Source organism: Mirounga angustirostris, unplaced genomic scaffold, assembly GCF_029215605.1.
Source record: "Mirounga angustirostris isolate CCGP_5_RB_7025 unplaced genomic scaffold, mMirAng1.0.hap1 SCAF_17, whole genome shotgun sequence".
In the NCBI taxonomy this organism is placed as follows: domain Eukaryota; kingdom Metazoa; phylum Chordata; class Mammalia; order Carnivora; family Phocidae; genus Mirounga; species Mirounga angustirostris.
The window spans coordinates 2,890,630-2,911,561 of record NW_026991725.1 but is presented as its reverse complement, the minus strand read 5'-3'; the positions used below and the strand labels follow the sequence as shown (position 1 = coordinate 2,911,561).

At 46.7% G+C, this 20,932-nt stretch overlaps 1 protein-coding gene across 1 annotated transcript in view; it reads left to right on the top strand.

The window, feature by feature from the left end:
* Positions 1-20,932, top strand: part of NXN (nucleoredoxin) — a 155,642-nt gene that overhangs the window by 35,470 nt on the left and 99,240 nt on the right. The gene's annotated exons all lie outside the window — the stretch shown is intronic.

Below are 20,932 nucleotides of genomic sequence, written 5' to 3'. Positions count from 1 at the left end.
CTTCTGTGTTGGTTGGAGCTGCTGAGATGGGGTCAACTTTATGCTCGGACTTTTTTCTTTTTTCCTTCCTGCTGGCTGTCAGCCGTGACCGTGGCCTGCCCACCTGTTTGTCACATCTCTGCTATAGACACCACGCCTCCGCCCTCGGACCTCCCATCCTGTGCTTTCCAGATAGCACTTTCTAGAGCAATAAACAGTCCAAGCGATATGCTTACTCTGTGTCTCGGGCCACTCGTGTCCTCCAGCCCTTGCCCCGCCAAATACGAAGTGATTAGTGGGGTCCTACCAGGGTCTCGTTCACTTCATCTGTGTAGACTGTTGCTACTCAGGAGGGCACTTGCCATTCTAGCCTTGGTAGCCTTTTCAAACCTGGCCCCAGCTACACTATTTATATCTGACGGCTATTCCTTTTCCTTCCTTCATGTCCTTATATCAAGCATAAATCTTCTGGGTTATTATTTAGTGAAGAGAGGCTAACCCGTAAGCCGACGTGGATCCCTCTGGTTTTTTCCGCTGGGTGCAGCATTTTTCTTGCCTTGCTGGCCTGCTGCTGAGTGCTGCTCTGGGCTATATGACTTCAAAGCCATCCCCCCAGAGGTAGCTGTCCTTAAACTAAAACTAAAACGAAAGACATTTCTGAGCTCTTTAAAAAATAATAATAATAATAATAAAACGCCCTGTGAATTCTCTGCTTTTCATGTGGTTCCTAGCCTCCCTCTGACAGCATGACCTGTTCTGGGCTGCCAACTCTCATTCCTTTGATGTCTGTCTCCAGGATACCTCCCTGGAATCTGCGCAGAGAAGAGTGAAATTGTCTGGTGTGTGTGGGAGGGGGGTCGGTAGGGAGAGACCCCAGTAACTTTGTGGACATGTTCGGAAGGAAATGAGGATTAACTGGCAATAATCCTGGACGAACATATGTTATTCTTGATTATGATGAATATTTCAGGTCTTATTTCCTTTTTACCGCCCTTCCCTCCCCGCAAGTTTTCCCCTAAACTGTGACTTCGGTATTCATTGTGTAGGATCGATCTTCGCCTGGTGGTTTGCTTGAGGTAGTTGTTGTTTGCCCGAGTTCTTCCTCTGGCCGTTTGCCTCTCTGGAATGCATGGCCTCTTTCAGTCATGCTACACCCCCCTTCCCCCCCCCCCCCCGCCTTTTTTTCCTTAAAAATACACACACACACACACAACAACAAAATTTTTTCTTATTACAGAGAATATCAAATATATACAATAGTGGACGGAACCACATCGTGAACCCCCATACACCGATCGTCCAGCTGCAACAATTATCAGTTTGTAGTGTCTTTTGTTTCCTCTGTTCCCTTTGCCACTCTACTTCCCCTGTCCCCCGCTGTCATTTTGAAGCAAATCTCAGACATCATATCATTTCAGCCCTAAATATTTTAATATGATCTTTAAAAGGTTAACATTTGAAAAATAACTGTTATCACACCCCCAAATTAATAATTACTTAATAAATCAAATATTGTGTTCAGATATTCCATATTTTGTCTTATATTTGTATTTAAGAGTCAGCTTTTAAAATTACATCCATATCTTAGTTAATCGCAAGTTTTCTTTTCCTTAAGTGTTTACCCAGCCAAGGCCTAGCCAGCTTTAATTAAACATCCCCCCAAGACTAGTAAGGGGAATTCCGTGAAAGGCAACCGGTCTAGGGTGCTTGGCCGGGCTCTCACCCAGAACGTGTCTGGCCCCATGGCTGCAGACCCTTCTAGCCGGACAGCCCCCCGTAGCTAGAGCCCTAGGCTCCTTCTTCTCTATGGGCTTGGAGCCCCGGGAGGCTGTGGACGGTTTCCTCATAAACTTTGAGTCTCTGGGGTCACAGCAAACTTTTGTTAAATATGTTGTTCCAAACTGTAGCATTTTAAAATGTTATTCCTGGGGCGCCTGGGTGGCTCAGTGGGTTAAGCGTCTGCCTTCCGCTCAGGTCATGATCCCAGGGTCCTGGGATCCAGCGCCGCGTTGGGTTCCCTGCTCAGTGGGGAGCCTGCTTCTTCCTCTCCTTCTGTCTGCTGCTCCCTGTCTCTGTCAGATAAATAAATAAAAATTTTTTTTTAAATAAAAAAAAGTTATTCCTTTTTCCTTGTTTAACAAACTTGCATAGCACTCCCTTTGTGCCTAACGTTGATCTAAGTGCTTATACGTACGTATTAGCTCTTTGTTCTCATAACAACCCTGAAGATTAGCTTGTGTTTACCAGAGGGAAGGGGTTATTTTCTGCCTCTTTTATATCAGTAGGTATTGTGATGGTGAACACATGTCCTGCATTTTCTGGGCCACTCCCAGTTTTATTTTTACTTTTTCGGTAAAGGTGAGTTTCTATGTATAAATGTGAACTGTAATGTCTTGTACTTGCAAGTTAGGGAAAAATTCTATTATGTGACCATGTAATATGAAAGTTTTACCTTTCCCTCCCCTTAGAGCAGAAGCGCTCTAAGAGTTCAGCTGACTGCTCTGACTCCTGACGGATGTTCCATATGCCTGTTAAGGCTGGTGCCGGAACAACCTTCTTTCCTCCCTGTTTGCGTGGCCAGGGTTTGGCATTGGAGCACAGAGGCAGGCCACACACCTTGTCGTTCCTCCTCTGCTTCCCTCTAGCTTTGTATTTCTCTTCCGGGTCCGATTGTTACAGCAGCGTCCAGTCTTTAGGTCACTTTTGGGGACTGGAAAGTGTGGAGAGAAAGACTCCGTGGCCGAGCCGCAGCGTGTGTCCATTCACAGGAGGGCTTTAGCTGGGGTGCGTGCGGGCTCTGAGCTTGCACCTGCCAGGTGGCCACTCACCAGGGCACGCACGGCTTCGGTGCTCAGACAAAGGGCAGCTCTTCTGCTCTAGGGGGAGGGAAAGGTAAAACTGAAGGCTTTGTCATGGAGAACATTTTTCATCTAATGAGAGAAGGCAGCTTTCGTCAGGTGTTCCAGTGAATAGCGTTTACACTGGGTCGAGGCCTGATTGTGCAGCTTTACTCCATGGGTTGAATGAGCGGCAAGCTAGTGATATGGAGAGACCCAGCCATTCTTTGGGGGACAACAGATGTAAGCAGGAGGGGGACAGGATAGCGTAGCCTCACGGCCACAGGACTGCAGATCTTATTTGGGGTATGTTTGAAGGATGCTAAGCAACTCTCTTCTGGGCAGCATGGTATGAAAGGTGGCTTTGATCTCTAGAGGACTCCCATCAGTCCATACCCACATTAATAGCATCTTCTCCAGAGTTCTATCAGAGTAAGCTCCTTCTGTGACTCCTGCCCCATTCCGCACAGGTCCCAGTCTTAGACACAGTAGGTACTCCATATGTATGTATACATACATATATATATATATACACATATTGAATGAACAAGCACACAGCTCATTGATCAGAACGCTCCTTTACTGTAGCCCTCAACGACTTCCAAAGCTGGTGTCTTCTCATTTTCACAAGACCTTGCTAGGTCTTCTCTAAACTTTTATCACCTCTCATTTTCTAGATTCCTCTTGTTTCTGCCTTGGCCGGAAGGTTCAAGGGCTTTCCGAGCTTTCCTCTGGCCACACCCCGACCGGATTTCATGGCTCTCAGTTTCCAAGAATTGCCCTTCCCAAACCTCGTTGCCTGATTGGCTACCCACAGAATAGCCTCTGGTGTGTCCGGTGGTCGCCCCCCCGACGTCTTGGTGTTGTTAAGCTGGGGGGATTTTTGGATGTCACATAGACCACATAATATCAGAGAAGTGGTGACTCCTTGCCCGAGAATCCCCAGAAACCTAGGAATGGGGGTGGAGTCCTGCGGCTAAAGAGCTCTTCAAAATGATGCAATGGTGAATGGCAGCAAATGAATGCTCTGTCCAACTAGAAAGTCCGCTTGGAAACAGGTTAGGAGAATGTACTTACTTGGGTTGGAATTTGGCCAGATTTGGGATTTTATTGACCCTCAGTCGTTAGTTTAAGAACTTTTTCAGAAGTGACCCCTTGGTTTTCTTTTTGTACTTCCTAAGTTTCCCTTAGTCAGCATACGTGACCGGAGCCGAAGGCAGACGCTTAATGACTGAGCCACCCCGGTGCCCCAGCATTTATTACTTTTATCATAACATTAAAAATAAACTGCCTACTTAAAAAAATAAATTGAAGTCTGAAAACATCACCTTATTTGTTAAATTGCATAGCGAGGCATGTACCCATGCCTTTTCGCATCTGTTTATTTTTCAATTAATAAAGGGCAAGGGATGTTTGTGCTCAAGACTTGAGGCCCTTAGCTGCTTGAATTGGAATCTGTGAATTTAGTCCAACTTGATAATGTTCTGCTATTCACGAAGGCTTTAATTTTATTTTATCAAAGCAGCTTAAATGAAAGCATATTTCTCAAACTGACCACGTAGTGTTCAGGATAAACAGCTTTCTGATAAGTGCTTTGTGAATAATAGGGATGTGGATTTACTGTAGGGGTCTTGAATATTTTTTAAAATGCATTGTTTTAAGTTAGTGGGAGGCAGAGATGAAAGGCCATTTCAAGATAAGCCCTGTGAGTAATTTTTGTTGGAGTGAGGAGTTGAGATGGATGGGATTTGCTTTGGCATTTATGTGTAGTCCTGATGCGAAAAGTGTCCTGGAGCAGAATGCTGCCTGGGACTCACGGCAGGACAGGGCGCTCATTTTGGCTGGGATTTGGGAATTGAGCATGTGGTGAGTCTAATATTAGAAAATCAGTTCTTACCCTCCCCCCTTCTTTATCCTTAAAGCTCCCTGTCCCTCTCACAATGTGTGTACCAAGCCTCTCCCCCTCCTTCCTCTCGTGCTCTCTCTGTGAGCAGTCTTTTAATTTATTTCTTGGCTGCTTATCTTCTTATTAATCAGATTTTCTCCCTTGGCCAAGCTCTTCTCCCGAAGGCCTTGCCTCGGTCTTACGAAGCACTCTCGCCAGTTAGAATGGTTCTGTGTTTTAGATGCAGATGTTGGCTTCTGCCAATGGTGCCTGCATCCTGAAGGAGGAAATCTTACCAGAAACACTGAAGTACCTTCTGTGTGATTGGTTACATTGTGTCTTGGCCCCAGTGGCATCAGGAATGAGACACTAAATTATCTTGCATTTTGGAACTTTTGAGGATTTGGAAACAGACGAATTTTTAGTCCTCTTAGGGGATTCAGGCCGCAGATATTAGAGTTGGTGGGAAGGGACTATTCCGAGTGGTCACAAAGATTGAAAAGGAGCAGGGTTAAAGAGGGGGGCTGAAGGGGCGCCTGGGGTGACCTAGTCGGTTAAGCATCTGCCTTTGGCTCAGGTCATGATCCTGGGGTCCTGGGATAAAGCCTCACACCAGGCTCCCTGCTCGGTGGGAAGTCTGCTTTTCCCTTTCCCTCTGCCCTTCCCCATTGCTCATGCTTGCTCTCTTTCAAATATATGAGTAAAATCTTTAAAAAAAAAAAAAAAAAAAAAAAAAGAGTGGGGCTTGACAACCCATCTCTGATTTCCTTTGTGATTTGGACAATTCAAATCAGTTGAAAGGAGATCTTTACTGAGCACAGACAAATAGCCTTTCTGAGTCTGTTTCCTCATCTTTATCCAGTTACTTGGACTGGGTCATTCCTAAGTTCTCTCCAGCTCGAAAATTTTATGTGAACGTCAGGTGTTCACATGGATTCAGATGCAGTTGAGGGATGTTTAGACTTTGTAAGAAAAATCTGTGAACTGGCTGACTTGAAATACTAATCCATGAAAATAATCTTGGAACTAGTATAGTTCATATATGGGATCATAATACTACTGATAATAGCTATATTTATGAACATTCACTATATGTAAGACATTGTTTATTTTTTACGTGTATTAGTTTAATCTACAAAACAACCCTATGAGGGAAGTGCTGATAATTAGCCCCATTCTATAGATGCAGAAACCGAGGCACAGGGAGGTTAAGGTAACTTTCGTAAGATCATAGATTGGTTAAGTGATGCATCTGGATTCAAATCCAGGCAGGACGGCTCGCCCAAGCCCAAGCTCTCCACCATCACACCCCACTGCCTCTATAATTAATTACGAACGAGTCACATTAGATCCCCTCAGTGATTTCCCAGCCCTCAGGTAACCAGAAGAGCTTCAGGGCATTTTATGGTGCTGGATGAAGTGGCAAGACAGGGATTGGTAGGATTGATGAGGCAGGGGGACAGTAGGAGGAAGGGGGAGCGGCTGGTCTGAATTCCTTGTCTTGTGGACGGCAGGCCAGGGAGAGACAACAGACCGCTCAGTGTCCTTGTTCCCAGAAGAGACCTAGGAAAGAACATAGCCCCATAGGTCTGGTTGTACCTCCCCAAGCTTCAGTTCACCCCTCATGCGGTGGGATGGGGTCCCACCAGTTACCAACTGGTAAACACCAGTCTCAGCCACTCCTGAGCCAAAGTCTTCTCAGTTGTCCCACCCCGTCAAGTCCAGTTTCCGTTTTCCCTGCTCTCTGGCCCTGAGGCATCTCTGGCAGGCTGGCTCGGCTCCTCCCCAGACCCTGCACCGCACCGCAGGCTCTGGCCCATTTTCCTCTCGGCGCTGGTCGTTTCTCCTGCCTGGAGTGTCTGCCCTTCTGCACTCTGCCTGCCCAAATCCAGCTGTGACCTCCAGAAAGCCTTCCCCAACTTTCTGGGGACCTCCAACTCTCTGAGCTCCTTTCGGGAACGTCTGGTGTTTAATTCTCCTCAGCAGTTTGGCACTCACTTATGTTGATTTGTATTTTTCATTTTGCTTTCCAAACTGTGTTATAAGCACTTTGACGGAAGGGAACAGGACTGAACATTTAGATCACCCTGTTTATGTTCAGGTGGGACTTAGACCAGTTCTAAATGCTTTTTGGAACTTTCAACTTTAATTTCCCTTATTAAGGATGGTTAGGCCCACAGATCGGCCTGCCAACCTCTGGACATAAATTCTAGCAAGACTGTTTAGGAGAAATGAAAATGAGTTCTGTTTCATGTAGCTGGTAATAAATGTATGAAATTCGTTACCCTAAGCAGGAAAATGTAGAGAAAACTCAGTCATTAATGACGGTCACCTGTTGCCACCAAGAGACTCTAGGGTAGCTATGTCATCCTTTGGGGCTTTGCGATGACAAAATACTTGGGTGTCCTGAACTGGGTCTGATAAATTCATCTTGCCTGTCAAACACTGATTGATGGGGAGTAGCTTTGTGAGGTGAATGTTAGGGATCCCGAGGCTTTGTCTGATTGCCGTGTCTGTCAGGGGCTCTGTGGAGGGAAATGGTGGCAGTCAGGAAACGTTCTCTGCCTTCCTGGAACGCTGACTGCCTCCTAATGGGAGCAGAAGTGAGGAGCTGGCAAAGCCCTATACCCTGGAGCCCATCCTCACAGTGTATATAGGATGCAAGATACTGCTTTCCCACTCCCACTTTGGTCTATTTTAAGTCAGAAACAGCCAAAGGATATCTGAGAGCTCTGTTCAGAATGCCAGGAGCCAGAACAGAAGTGAAGTGCCTCTTGCATCCTTTAATAGCAGATGACTTCTGCAAAGCCGGCCACATGGCACTCCCGCTCTCCCCAGCTGCTCGGCCGAGGGGCCACCCAGCCCACTTACTGCCCACCGACGGCTGTGGCAAATGGGTACCTCTCAGAAGCTTCTTCCTATGATAAGTCCTTTCTGCTGGCTCCCACCAGAACTCAGGGCAGGGTCGCCTCCCTCTGGCCCTGACCAGGGGGAAACCAGCTCTAGAGATGGCTTTAAAATGCTTATTGTCTTAGAAGGGGCTCTGGCTTTCCCCTGAGGGGGCCTCAGTGCAGAGTGTCCAGTCTTGCTCAGGAGATGATAATAGCACCAAAAACTGTCCCTGAGTTTTGTTTCGCTCAAGACCTGTGGTTCTCGAACCTGAGTCTGCATCAGAATCACCTGAAGGCTTGCTAAGATACAGATTTTGGGGCCCCGCCTCAGGGTTTCTGACTAGGCAGGTCTGGGGTGGAGCCCCCAGATTCACACTGCTCACTGGTTCTCAGGGGATGCTGCTGGTGCTGTGGCTGCTGGCCCAGGGATCACACTTTGAGAACCAGCACTCAGGACAAACCCATGCAATGCTGGTTGGTAGCCAGGCAGGGAGGCAGACCTTTCAGATGCTTTTTTCCTAGGTTTCCAAATAGATTAAAAATATTTTAAAAATTGGGGTGCCTGGGTGGCTCAGTCGGTTAAGCATCTGCCTTCAGCTCAGGTCATGATCCCGGGGTCCTGGGATCGAGTCCCGTGTCGGGCTCCCTTCTCAGTGGGGAGTCTGCTTCTCCCTGTGCCTCTGCTTCTCCCCCTCCTCTGCCTCCCCCTCCCCACCACTTGTGCTCTCTCTCTCTCAAATAAATAAATTAATTAAAAATATATATTTTAAAAATTAGGGCGCTTGGATGGCTCAGTCGGTTAAGCATCTGCCTTTGGCTCAGGTCATGATGCCAGGGTCCCGGGATCGAGCCCCACATCAGGCTCCCTGCTCAGCTGGGAGTCTGCCTCTTCCTCTGCCTTTCCCCGCTGTTCATGCATACCCTCTCTCTCAAATACTAGAAAACGTTTAAAAACATTAAATAATATATTCCAGCACAGACTGTCCATTGTCCTCCAACACGGGGGCCTCCATTGCTTTGAGTTCGCACTGTTCTTAGTTTATCCTCGGAGCTCTCTACAGAGGGAGATAAGCCGTCAGCTGGAACTTCCGCATCTCCCTGACATGAGACCCACCTGTGTCTTTCACTCTTCCCTTGGTCATGATGGTTGATTCCTCTTGGCATGTTCCTTCCTGGTAGCATCTCAGTTAACTGTTTACCCTTCCTCTTTGTATTTATATACACTTGTTTTTCTGTTGGGTTCTCCTGTTAGCCTTGTAAAATGACCTAGCGTGCAGCCACGGTTGTCATTAATAATGTCCACAGTGTCACAGATTCCCATGTCTATTTCTTTCTTTCCTGGGGATGAGCAGCCCCTAGCAAGCCACCTGCAGCCACATAACCATATGCACACCCACTGCATTTCCTTCTTTGTGAGCAGTGATGTCTGCCGGTCTCCATTCAGGTCTGCATAGCCCCCGAAGCCAGGGTGGACCCTTCACATCTCTCTGTTCAGAAGAAGGGCCCAGAGAACACCTGGAGCGTAACAGACTCACCTGGATCTGGGTGTTGGGGGCCATCTCCTCCCCTCTGCTGTGCCAGAGCAGGTCAGCCTGCTCTTCCAGCTCCTCGCTGGAGGGTCCATATGTGTCCTGGTAATTGGCTCTTCTGACCTCTGATGCTCCCCTACTACCTCCATTCAGCTAGATCGAGGATTTATTATTTAATTCACTCAGCTAACCTGTGGAGTAGCTGGGAGACAACATGCTGCATTCAAGGCTCTGGTCATGAATGACACATAGATAAGGGCTTTCAGAGAGGACTGGATCGAAGTCACTGAATGCAGTGGTGAGGACAGAGGGTTGAGGGTGTGCGAACTGCCCTTGTCAGGTGCGACATGTCACTGCAGGACCAGAGCAGGTGTCCCTCATGCAAACATGTCAGAGGAGACAGCCTCTCATGGGGCCTTTCTGGCCCCCTGGGAGGTAACGCCTTCAGCAGTAAAAACAGCGCCGCCGTCCTGTTAGGTACTTTACATGCAAAGTTACCACTGCAGTCTCCTATCTGTAAAAAAATTAAATAATATATGCTTATGGCTAAAAATAAACAGTATACATAGACTTATAATAAAAAGGGATCTTTCTTTGTTTCTTTTTATTCCCAAAAGCTACCACTTTTAACTGTTACGGCTTTCTGTTGTTGTTGTTAATTCTGGTAATTACGTCAATATCTCTAAATAATACATGTTCCTGCTGCTATTTCTCTGTCAATCCTTTTTCAACGTTATTAGTTGCTTTTCTATTAGGAAGGATGACTATCCTAGCTCACTTAAACTAAACCTTGCCTTCCTGGTTCTCTTGATATGTTTAGGTCACCATTTATAGCTCTCTCGATTACACTTTTAGCTTTACATAACATGCTTATGCCTTTGATCTTCGTCCTTCAATAAAGACTTTCTGGTTTGAGACTGTTGGTGTCTTTCTAGATTCAGTTCTTTCCCCCTTCCCCATCCTGTTTTCTGGACCTTAACTTTTACTCTGTCAAAGTCGTTGCTACTTACATTCTGTTATATAACTGTGATTCCTACTTGGTATGTGGTTGAGAATCTGTAACTATTGTTCAGAGTGTATTATTATATATTTTGTATAGATTTTTGTTTTTGTTTTTAAGTTTCTAATTTTCTAGTTGTCCCCCCTTGTCTTATTTGATTTATGTGCTCAATTTTTCCCTCCAAAACTCAGTTCAGTCAGGCATTCTCTTGAGTGCCCCCTTTGCCTTGGAGAGCCCCCCTTTCCTGGGCTTCTTCAGTCTTCCTCCATTCTGGATAGGTTGTTCTCTGAGTCTGCCACACAGCTGTCATCCTGGAACTTTCCTGAGTTGGATTTCCAATGGGATTTTATTCTAACTCCAGTCACTGATTGGGTCCAAGTTTTGTTTTTTGTTTTTGGGGTTTTTTTTTTGTTTGTTTTTGTAGCCCAGATACCAATTACTAATATTACCAAGGAGATCTTAAAGAGCAAAATGCATTTTTGAGAGCAGAGATTTAAAATTTAGTATATGAGTTCAACACAGGTTAAGTGTAAATGAGAGTCAGCTGTCTTTGGATTAAACACTACTATAAAGTTTTTTTTAGAAGATTAAAAACGGAAGTAAAGCAAGGATTCCAAGTGCTGTTCTCTCTCCAGAGCAGCCCAGGGGCTTTGCAATCTGGCCTTATGTCTCCTCTGGTTGGGTCAGCCCGAATCAGGGCTGTCTCCAGGGGTTGAGGGGTGGTGCATGGTATGCTGGGAAATGGTAGATTAAGATTTAACCCAGGCCCTGAGTTGAAATCTTGCCTTTTGGCCCCTGTTGGGTAGTTGATCTCCCTTACAAGACAGACAGTAAAAGCCAGACTTCCTGGAATATTGGGAAGATTAAATGAACCAAAGGAAAAGAAGGCACATTGAAACACTGGCATGTTCTGTATATACAGGTTATCATTATGAAGTTGTGATCAGATGTCGGCTCTTGCTGCAGGAGCAAAATCGGCAAAGGCTCAAAGTGAGAGGAGACTGAATTGGAGTTTAATGCACAATCAGAAAGAATGTATGTGGTCATATTTAATAATATAAACCAACATTTTACTGCGGCAGTCACCAACTCAGGGGCCGATGGGGGCCAGGCAGATGAAGAAGAGTGAATTGAGCCGTGTGGGTGCCCCAAATGGAGGTCCATCCACCGGGGAAGGCCACACTCACCTCCAGCTGATGCTGCCTTGCAGGAAGGAGGTCTTCTGCTTCTTCAAGTTTAAAATACGGATTTTATTTTATTTTATTTTAAAGATTTTATTTATTTATTTGAGAGAGAGAGCGAGTACATGAGAGGGGGGAGGGTCAGAGGGAGAAGCAGGCTCCCCGCTGAGCAGGGAGTCTAATGCGGGGCTTGATCCCAGGACCCTGGGGTCATGACCTGAGCTGAAGGCAGCCGCTTAACGACTGAACCACCCAGGCGCCCCTAGAATGAATTTTTTTTTTCTAAAGATTTTATTTATTTATTTGAGACAGAGAGAATGAGAGAGAGAGAGCACATGAGAGGGGGGAGGGTCAGAGGGAGAAGCAGACTCCCTGCCGAGCAGGGAGCCTGACGCGGGACTCGATCCAGGGACTCCAGGATCATGACCTGAGCCGAAGGCAGTCGCTTAACCAACTGAGCCACCCAGACGCCCTAAAATACGGATTTTAAAGTGAAACCAACTAATTTTTACATGCTGTTAGCCAGGTTAAATTTTTTATTAACGTTGAGCAAGCCAAACAAAGCACGTATGCAGTTCACCAGTTTAAGGCCTCTGCTTTACCATATGGGGATTAAATGTAAATTGGAAGCAGTTCATAAAAATTATTTAGTATTACATGTACACAGCTAATTATACTATTTGTCTTCTAGTTTTGTGATATCTGTATGTGTTTGTGGTATTTATTCCCTGATAACTTTTTTTCAAGGGAATTAAGAATAATGTTGAGCTGAACACAAGAAACTTTCCTCTGGGTTAATGTTCATCCAGTAATCCGCACTTCGAAGGCATGTGGGTTTGGCCGCTTATCAGTCTGCCTTATCCAGCTCTCAGGTCTCCAGCTTGTCCCCCCACAAGGATTCCATGGAGAAAAGCTCATTGAATGCTTTCCTCACGAATTCAGATATGCCAAGTATATCACCTTTCCCCAAACCGCCATTGTTTGGAAGTAAAATATGAAGTTAGATATCACTTTTTTTTTTTTTAAAGTTACTTTTTTCTTTTTCTTTTTTTTTTTTTAGATTTTTTTTTTATTTATTTGACAGAGAGAGACACAGCGAGAGAGGGAACACAAGCAGGGGGAGTGGGAGAGGGAGAAGCAGGCTCCCCGCTGAGCAGGGAGCCTGATGCGGGGCTGGAGCCCGATGCGGGGCTCGATCCCGATGCGGGGCTCGATCCCAGGACCCTGGGATCATGACCTGAGCCGAAGGCAGACGCTTAACGACTGAGCCACCCAGGCGCCCCATAGATATCACATTTTAAAGAAGTGCTGCCGAGGGCGCCTGGGTGGCTCAGTCGGTTAAGCGACTGCCTTCGGCTCAGGTCATGATCCTGGAGTCCCGGGATTGAGTCCCGCATCGGGCTCCCTGCTCGGCGGGGAGTCTGCTTCTCCCTCTGACCCTCCTCCCTCTCATGCTCTCTGTCTCTCATTCTCTGTCTCGCAAATAAATAAAATCTTAAAAAAAAAAAAAAGTGCTGCCGAGCCTTCATGACCCCACCCCCTACACCCTCTGCTCATCGGCAAGTGAACAGCACGTTTGTCCAATGCTTGGATGGCAGCATACCTTCATCGGCACCCTCCTTACTTCCCTGCCACAGTCCCGCGGCATCAGTAACTCCTGCAGAGTTTTTTTTTTTTTTTAAGATTTTATTTATTTATTTGAGACAGAGAGAATGAGAAAGAGAGAGCACATGAGAAGGGGGAGGGTCAGAGGGAGAAGCAGACTCCCCGCCGAGCAGGGAGCCCGATGCGGGACTCAATCCAGGGACTCCAGGATCATGACCTGAGCCGAAGGCAGTCGCTCAACCAACTGAGCCACCCACGCGCCCAAGATTTTTTATTTATTTATCTGAGAGAGAGAATGGGAGACAGAGAGCATGAGAGGGGAAGGATCAGAGGGAGAAGCAGACCCCCTGCCGAGCAGGGAGCCCGATGCGGGACTCGATCCCGGGACTCCAGGATCATGACCTGAGCCGAAGGCAGTCGCTTAACCAACTGAGCCACCCAGGCGCCCCACTCCTGCAGAGTTTTGGCCAAGGTCGGCTTCAAGCTTCCAAGCTGTGGTTTTCCTTTATCTATGATGTTTATCCTCGCCTCTCTGTTTTAATTAACAGCAGCCCAGCTCCTCAGAGGAGGTGGCTTTGTTAGTACAAGCTTCTCCGGCTGCTGACATTCTAGGGGGTCACAGGAACATTACATGCAGACTTCAGGAACTAAAAGACAGCTGGTGAGGGGTGGCCAGGCCCATCTCCAGGGGCTGTTTTGAAATTCGCTTCACCTGTCTCCCATTTAGCCTGTCTGCTTTTTACTTCTCTCCTCTGCCCCCAAGAGCCCAGGGCCTTCTGATGGAAGTACCCCTGCCCTTCAGCCAGATCAGTCCAACACCCCCCGCCAGCTTTCGCTTGTTTTATCTCCTGTTCCAATACTCCTCCTAGCCCTCCATCAGATCACCCATTCGCCTTCTCGGGTACTCTGAACAGGTTTCCGGCTGCATCGGGTGGGAAGATGGGCAGTCGTATTTAAGAACAGAACTTTTCATTACCTAGAACCATGTTCCCAAGAACTTGGGGAAGGCTGCTGTTAAAAAAGAGAGGGAAGGCAGGCACCTGGGTGGCTCAGTCATAGAGCGTCTGCCTTCGGCTCTGGTCATGATCCCAGAGTCCTGGGATCGAGCCCCGCTTCGGGCTCCCTGCTCAGCGGGAAGCCTGCTTCTCCCTCTCCCACTCCCCCTGCTTGTGTTCCCTCTCTCGCTGTGTCTCTCTCTGTCAAATAAATAAATAAAATCTTTAAAAAAAAAAAAAAGAGAGAGAGAGAGGGAAGGAAGGTGGGGGGGAAAGCCATATAAACGGTATATACTTAGCATTTGCAGATTTAACACTGTCCTGATTTTTTGAGTGCTTTAAGTAGTCCCGCGGGTTCCTGACAGGTAGTAATTTGTAATTTTACTGAGACCTGGATTTGAATTGCAGCTTGGTGGTAAATCTTAACTAATTAAAACTTTCTTTGTGAGGGAAAAAAAACGAAACAGAATGGCTCTTTTGGAAAGAAAATCAGCTGCTATTATTAATGATGTTAGGGAAGAAAAAGCAAAGATGTCCAAAGAAGGGATAGGTCTTAGCCAGAAAAAAAAAGGAGTTTTGGCTAAATTAAAGACTAGGATGATGAATTTTGCTGTGCTGGGAATTAGTCTACCGGATACTTCATAGAGAAACAAGGAAGTTCATGAAAGTTTTAGTGGTTGCTTGAGCCAGGACAGCATTTTTTTCCAGTGAGGTAGAGTTGTGGAGGAGGTTGAAAAAGAGGGTTAACTTTCAGTGAGAGGTGAGACATTAAAAAAAAAAAAGAAAAAAAATCAGGAAAAAGCCAGAAGCCTCTACCACCCTTTCTGTATTTATGGGTTTGGGGATTTATGGAGCTGTCTGGATGTTCTTCTCCGGAATGTCAAGGCTCCATTGTACCCCTGTCGCTGGATGTATTGGGGCAGGTGTTGCATAGCCAGCTGTCAAGAGTATTGTGAAAGAAATTCCTGCGCTTGGTTTCCGGGTGACCTGATTCGCTGGTGGTTGAGTTTCTCCATCTCATCCTTACCTTCCTTCCTTCCTTCCTTCTGCCTTCTTTTGTGAGTGCGTGTCTCTTAGCCAGAGGCAGTGAGCATTGAACTGAAGGAAGCAGACGTTTATGGTCTTTATGGTCGTCTCGTCCTTGCCACCTGAAAACACCGACTACCCCCAGGGCCCCGGGCCAGACTTCAAAGCCAGCGGTTACTTCGCCTTCCCATTTCTGTGTTAGAACCTCCTCCCCCTGCTGCACCCTGACCTCCCGTCGTCTGGTTGTCCAAAATTGCCACCTAGACCTGTCTCCCATCGCTGTAAAACCCTAGCGCCTGCCTGCCTTACTAGGGCCCAGAGTTTGGCAGATGACTGTAATTGACACTTAACGTGTGAATGAAGCCTGGTCTTTGAATCTTGGCTTTTTAAAAGCAAATGAGGCCTCCTGGTTGCCAGAGGCTGGGAGAAACGGATTGGTGTGTTAGTGATTAATAGGTAAAGAGTTTCAGTTCAGGAAGATGAAAACGTTCTGGATGTGGATGGTGCTGATGGTTGCAGAATCAGGTGAATGTACGTAATGCTACAGAACTGTATTCATGAAGATGGTTAAAATTTTAGGGTATGTATATTTTACCACAATTTAAAAAAGAATTAAGTCAAATGAGGCTGTCATGGAGAAGATGGCACAAACCATACAAGAATACAAGATCTTGGGGCGCCTGGGTGGCTCAGTCGGTTAAGCGACTGCCTTCAGCTCAGGTCATGATCCCAGGGTCCTGGGATCGAGCCCTGCATCGGGCTCCCTGCTCGGCGGGAAGCCTGCTTCTCCCTCTCCCACTCCCCCTGCTTGTGTTCCCTCTCTCCTGCGTCTGTCAAATAAATAAATAAAATCTTAAAAAAAAAAAAAAAAAGAACACAAGATCTTTCAGGAAATTTGGCAAATACAGAGAAGCACAAGAAAGTGGGGATCCTAAATCTCCCTACTGCTAACATTTTGCATTTCACTGTCTTTGTATATCCTTCCAGCCTTTTTTCTGTATAAATATAATTTTTAGACAAAAGTGGGACTAAACTATATGTACGGTTTGTAGTTTCCACTCACTGTGTTGTGAATACTCTCCTGTGGATTCACTGTTCATCAAGACATCATTAGTTTTCACAGTTGTTTGATACTCCATCATTCCTGACCCCTAGATAAGGCCCCCTTCCCAGTATCATATGCACTTTCATTGTGACCTCTATATTTATTTCATACCATTTCTCAGAGTTTATAATATATATGTTTTGGGGGTATTTGATGTCTGTTTCCTTACAAGAGTGTAAACTCCATGGGCATAGGTATTGTGTGTGTTTAGCTTACCATTTTATCCCCAGTACCTGCCTGGTATGTTGTAGTTTGTAAACAAAAAGTGAATCGCTTGATACATTGTTGGACATTTCCTTTTCTGATTCTTGCTCATAAAGTATATACAAAAGCTCATTTTTAAAAAGATTTTATTTATTTATTTGAGAGAGAGAGCGCACTACTGGGGGGGAGGGGCAGAGGGAGAGGGAGGAGACTTCCTGCTGAGCACGGAGCCCCAAGTCGGGCTCCATCCCAGGACCCCCAGATCATGACCTGAGCCAGAGGCACATGCATAACCGGCTGAGCCACCCAGGCGCCCCTAAAAGCTCATTTTTTATAGATAAAGCTGTACAAATTTGTAATAATTTCCTTGTTAAAAATTCCTTTAAATTCAATATGTTTAGTGTGTCTTTATAATTATTAAAGTAATAATGCTCTGTGTGGAGTTTCAGAAAACAAAAAAGGAAAAAGGAAAGATCACTCACAATCCTTTTTCTGGGGTCTGGAATAGTTTAAATAGCATGATAATATCTATTCTTAAAGCTTTGAAAGAAATTGCCTGTGAATGTGTCTGAGCCCAATGCCTTTTTGGGCAAGTGGTGATGTGAGAATAATGTCTAGATATTCTGTGATTATTGTTATATTCAAGTTTTTTACTTCTTAATTACTTTTGGTCTTTTATATTTTCCTTTGAGAGTATCTGTTTCATCCAAATGAGCTTTTTTTTTTTTTTAAAGATTTTATTTATTTATTCGACAGAGAGACACAGCAAGAGAAGACACACAAGCAGGGGGAGTGGGAGAGGGAGAAGCAGGCTCCCCGCTGAGCAGGGAGCCCGACGCGGGGCTCAGTCCCAGGACCCCGGGATCATGACCTGAGCCGAAGCAGACGCTTAACCGACTGAGCCACCCAGGCGCCCCCAAATGAACTTTTAGTTGGTGGAATTCTGAGGAAAGTTCTCACCCTTAACCAGTCTATGAGGGAATAACTCGCATTGCAGTCAGCGGGTAAATCAGAGGTTTCCAATGATGAAGAAACCTGGTTTCTGGGAGATGGGCAGCAAACGGTGGAGATGTGTTTTGGAATCTGAGACTCTCTTGGAGTTGCCCGAGTATTTCAAAATGTTCTATGTTCTTGTGAGGATTAATGAGATGGTGCATGTAAAAAGTTTAGCACTTGGGTGCCTGGGTGGCTCAGTTGGTTAAGCGACTGCCTTCGGCTCAGGTCATGATCCTGGAGTCCCAGGATCGAGTCCCGCATCGGGCTCCCTGCTCAGCAGGGAGTCTGCTTCTCCCTCTCCCGCTCCCCCCTCTTGTACTCTTTCTCTCTCTCACTCTCTCTCTCAAATAAATAAATAAAATCTTTAAAAAAAAAAAGTTTAGCACTTGATAAATGGCTATTTTCATTAGTCCTCTGTGCTAGACACCCCAATAGCACCCCCGGGATAGAAACTGGATGGAGAAGATAAGGGCCCTGCCCTTGAGGGGCCCATCATCATGTATGCGTAGGGAAGACAGAGCATAAACAAACATAAAAAAACTCAGGGATGGAGAAAGGACAAGCTCTCTGCCTGAGGAGGAAGCCTCATGCCCATGAGACATAAAAGAGAAGTGTTGGCATTGGCTGTAGGAGGGGTAAGGCAAGGAGGGGTGCCCCAGACAGGAGAAATAACCCATGTGGTGGGTGAAGGGGTCAGAGTGTGGCATGTTCCGGGGCCACAAAGAGCCCCAGTCGTCTGTCTAGCTGTAGTGATGCCACATGGAAGCTGGAAAGGCAGGTTGGGGCTGGATTGTGAAGACCAAAAGAGCCTGTGCCTGTTCCTAATAGCAGTCAGGAGCCACTGAAGGTTTTAAAGCCAAGCAATGGTATAATCATAATTATGGTTTAGAGAGATGGGCGAAGCGAGAGGCTCAAGGCTAGGAACAGCTTACGGTGGTTGTGGTTGGTGAGGTGAGACACAGAGAAGTCCTGGTTTGGTGGACGGTGGTGGCAGGGAAAGCAGACCAGAAGGAGCCTAGAGGAGTTTGTGAACTGAGTGGTTAGTAGAGTTGCAGTGAGAAGTAGAAGGAGTTGAGCGACCTCCAGCCACTGGGAGTCACACACAGCACCTTAGAAGAATTGGGATGGGTTTCATCCGGGCCCTTCCTCACTTTCTCTTGTCTCTCTGGCTCTTAGCACCAAACTTGACCCCCAAACTTGAGCTAACTGGTCTTTTATTAAGCTCTTGCTTTGAGAATATACCCCTTAGGTTTTATTTGTGGCCCTGTCCCATTTCTGACTCATGATCCTTACACTTGGAATCCATGCCTGTGAATACAAGGGTTACCCATTTCTCTTTACCAGAATGGCCCCAGGTACCGACTAAAATGGGTGTACTAGAACTGTGACCTTTGCCTAGCATGCTGCTAAAGGTTTGAAGCAGGGAGCTGGGTTGATAAATAACATCATCAACCGGTATAAGAAATCCAGGGGAAGAAGCAGGTTTGGGAAAGCAGTAACCTTTCCCAAAGGTTTGGACATGTTTGACATCCCCTTGGGATAAGCAGGTGGAGACACCAGGCCGATAGAGCCCAGAAAAGAGGCTGGGTAAGGAATGAACAAGGAACTATTAGCTACCAGACATTGTCTAAGTTGGGGGAACAGATGAGCTCATCTTTGAGGGAGGACAGGAAAGCCAAGGGTGGAAGCAGCCCTTGCATTTAGGGGGCAGGCAGAGGGCTGGGGTCGGAGACCAGCAAGGACGAATCATGGAAGCTAAAGAGCCAGGAGAGGCAAGCGAAGAGTTCTGAGGAAGAGATGGAGGGCAGTGGTGTCACATGGCAGAGGGGCCTGAAAATGAAATCAGTGATGACTTCGCTGAGAACGGCTTCTGTAGAGTTGCCAGGCCAAGCCCGCCTGCAGGGAGCCAGGGAGTGAGCAGGGGTAAGGAGGGGCAGGGGTGGGGAGTCAAGAAGCTTGATGCTGTGGAAGAGAAAGCAAGCAGTTGCTTGAGGTTAAGCAGCTATTTTGGGGGGCGGTAAAGATCTGGCTCTGTTTGTAGGTTGTGGAGAAGGAGAGGGGGCAGTAAAGGAAAATCCTCCTCCAATGTATGTTGTAGGCCCTGTTCTAAGTTCTTTATCTCTGTGGTCCCGCCTGGTCTTCAGGGAACTGAGTGGTTAGTAGAGATGGATGGATCTGTGAGATGGATGCTCTGCTCTGTACTACACAGATGAGAAGACCGAGTCACGAGGACGGTAAGCGACTTCTGAAGGTCACAGCATTTACGTGGCAGGTTTGGGGTAACCAGAGCACAGGTGGAAGAGTTGGTTGTGGGAGGTGGGGTGCCAACTTCTGAGACGTGGTGCAGGGAGGAGATGAGGAAGGAAACTGACTCCTAAGCCAGTGGCGGAATCCTCAGATGCCTTGGTGGGCGGGTGGAGGACTGGAGACCGGTTAGCAGGGCAGCATAAATCAAGAGCTGGCTGAGAATGTGCTCATTGCTGCAGTGAGGTTCTAACTGATGAGCCAGACCCTGTGGTCTAGGCCAGACACTAAGTGACTCTGGATCAGGGCGGAGAGCCTGAGCGAGCACTGCACATCTGGAGGGAACGGAGCTGGACGCTGGGCCGGGGCATGTGGGAGGAACTGAGCTAAGAGACTATGTGAGCACCAAGGCCAAGGGGTTTGCACAGGCCCTGCTGGGTTGTGAAGTCAGATTCCAGTGGGGCCCAGGTGTGCCCCAGGTACCCCTTGCTGAGAGGAGAGCCATGGGGGCATGTTGGCTTGTCGGGCTGAACTTAAACAGTTGTAAGATGCTATCAGATTCCCCAGGGCCAAAGAGGTAGCTGTCTGGGAGAAGTAGGAAGCAGGCTTTCTAAGTTTGCAGTTTGGGATTTGGGGCAGTTGGGTGTTAAAAATTCAGGATGTTGCAAGTCAGGAAACGACAGATGTTGGCGGGGATGTGGAGAATGGGGAACACTCCTGCACTGTTGGTGGGAATGCAAGCTGGTGCAACCACTCTGGAAAACAGTATGGAGGTTCCTCAAAAAGTTGAAAATAGAGCTACCATATGATCCAGCAATTGCACTATTGGGTATTTACCCCAAAGATACAAAAGTAGGGATCCGAAAGGGTACGTGCACCCCGATGTTTATAGCAGCAATGTCCACAATAGCCAAACTGTGGAAAGAGCGAAGATGTCCATCGACAGATGAATGGATAAAGAAGATGTGGTATATATATACAATGGAATATTATGCAGCCATCAAAAGGAATGAGATCTTGCCATTTGCAATGACATGGATGGAACTGGAGGGTATTATGTTGAGCGAAATAAGTCAAACAGAGAAAGACATGTATCATATGATCTCACTGATATGAGGAATTCTTAATCGCAGGAAACAAACTGAGGGTTGCTGGAGTGGGGGGTGGGGTGGGAGGGATGGGGTGACTGGGTGATAGACACTGGGGAGGGTATGTGCTCTGGTAAGCGCTGTGAATTGTGCAAGACTGTTGAATCTCAGATCTGTACCTCTGAAACAAATAATGCAATATATGTTAAGAAAAAAAAAAAAGAAGAAGAAGGTAGCAGGAGGGGAAGAATGAAGGGGGGGAAATCAGAGGGGTAGACGAACCATGAGAGACGATGGACTCTGAAAAACAAACTGAGGGTTCTAGAGGGGAGGGGGGTGGGAGGATGGGTTAGCCTGGTGTGGGTAT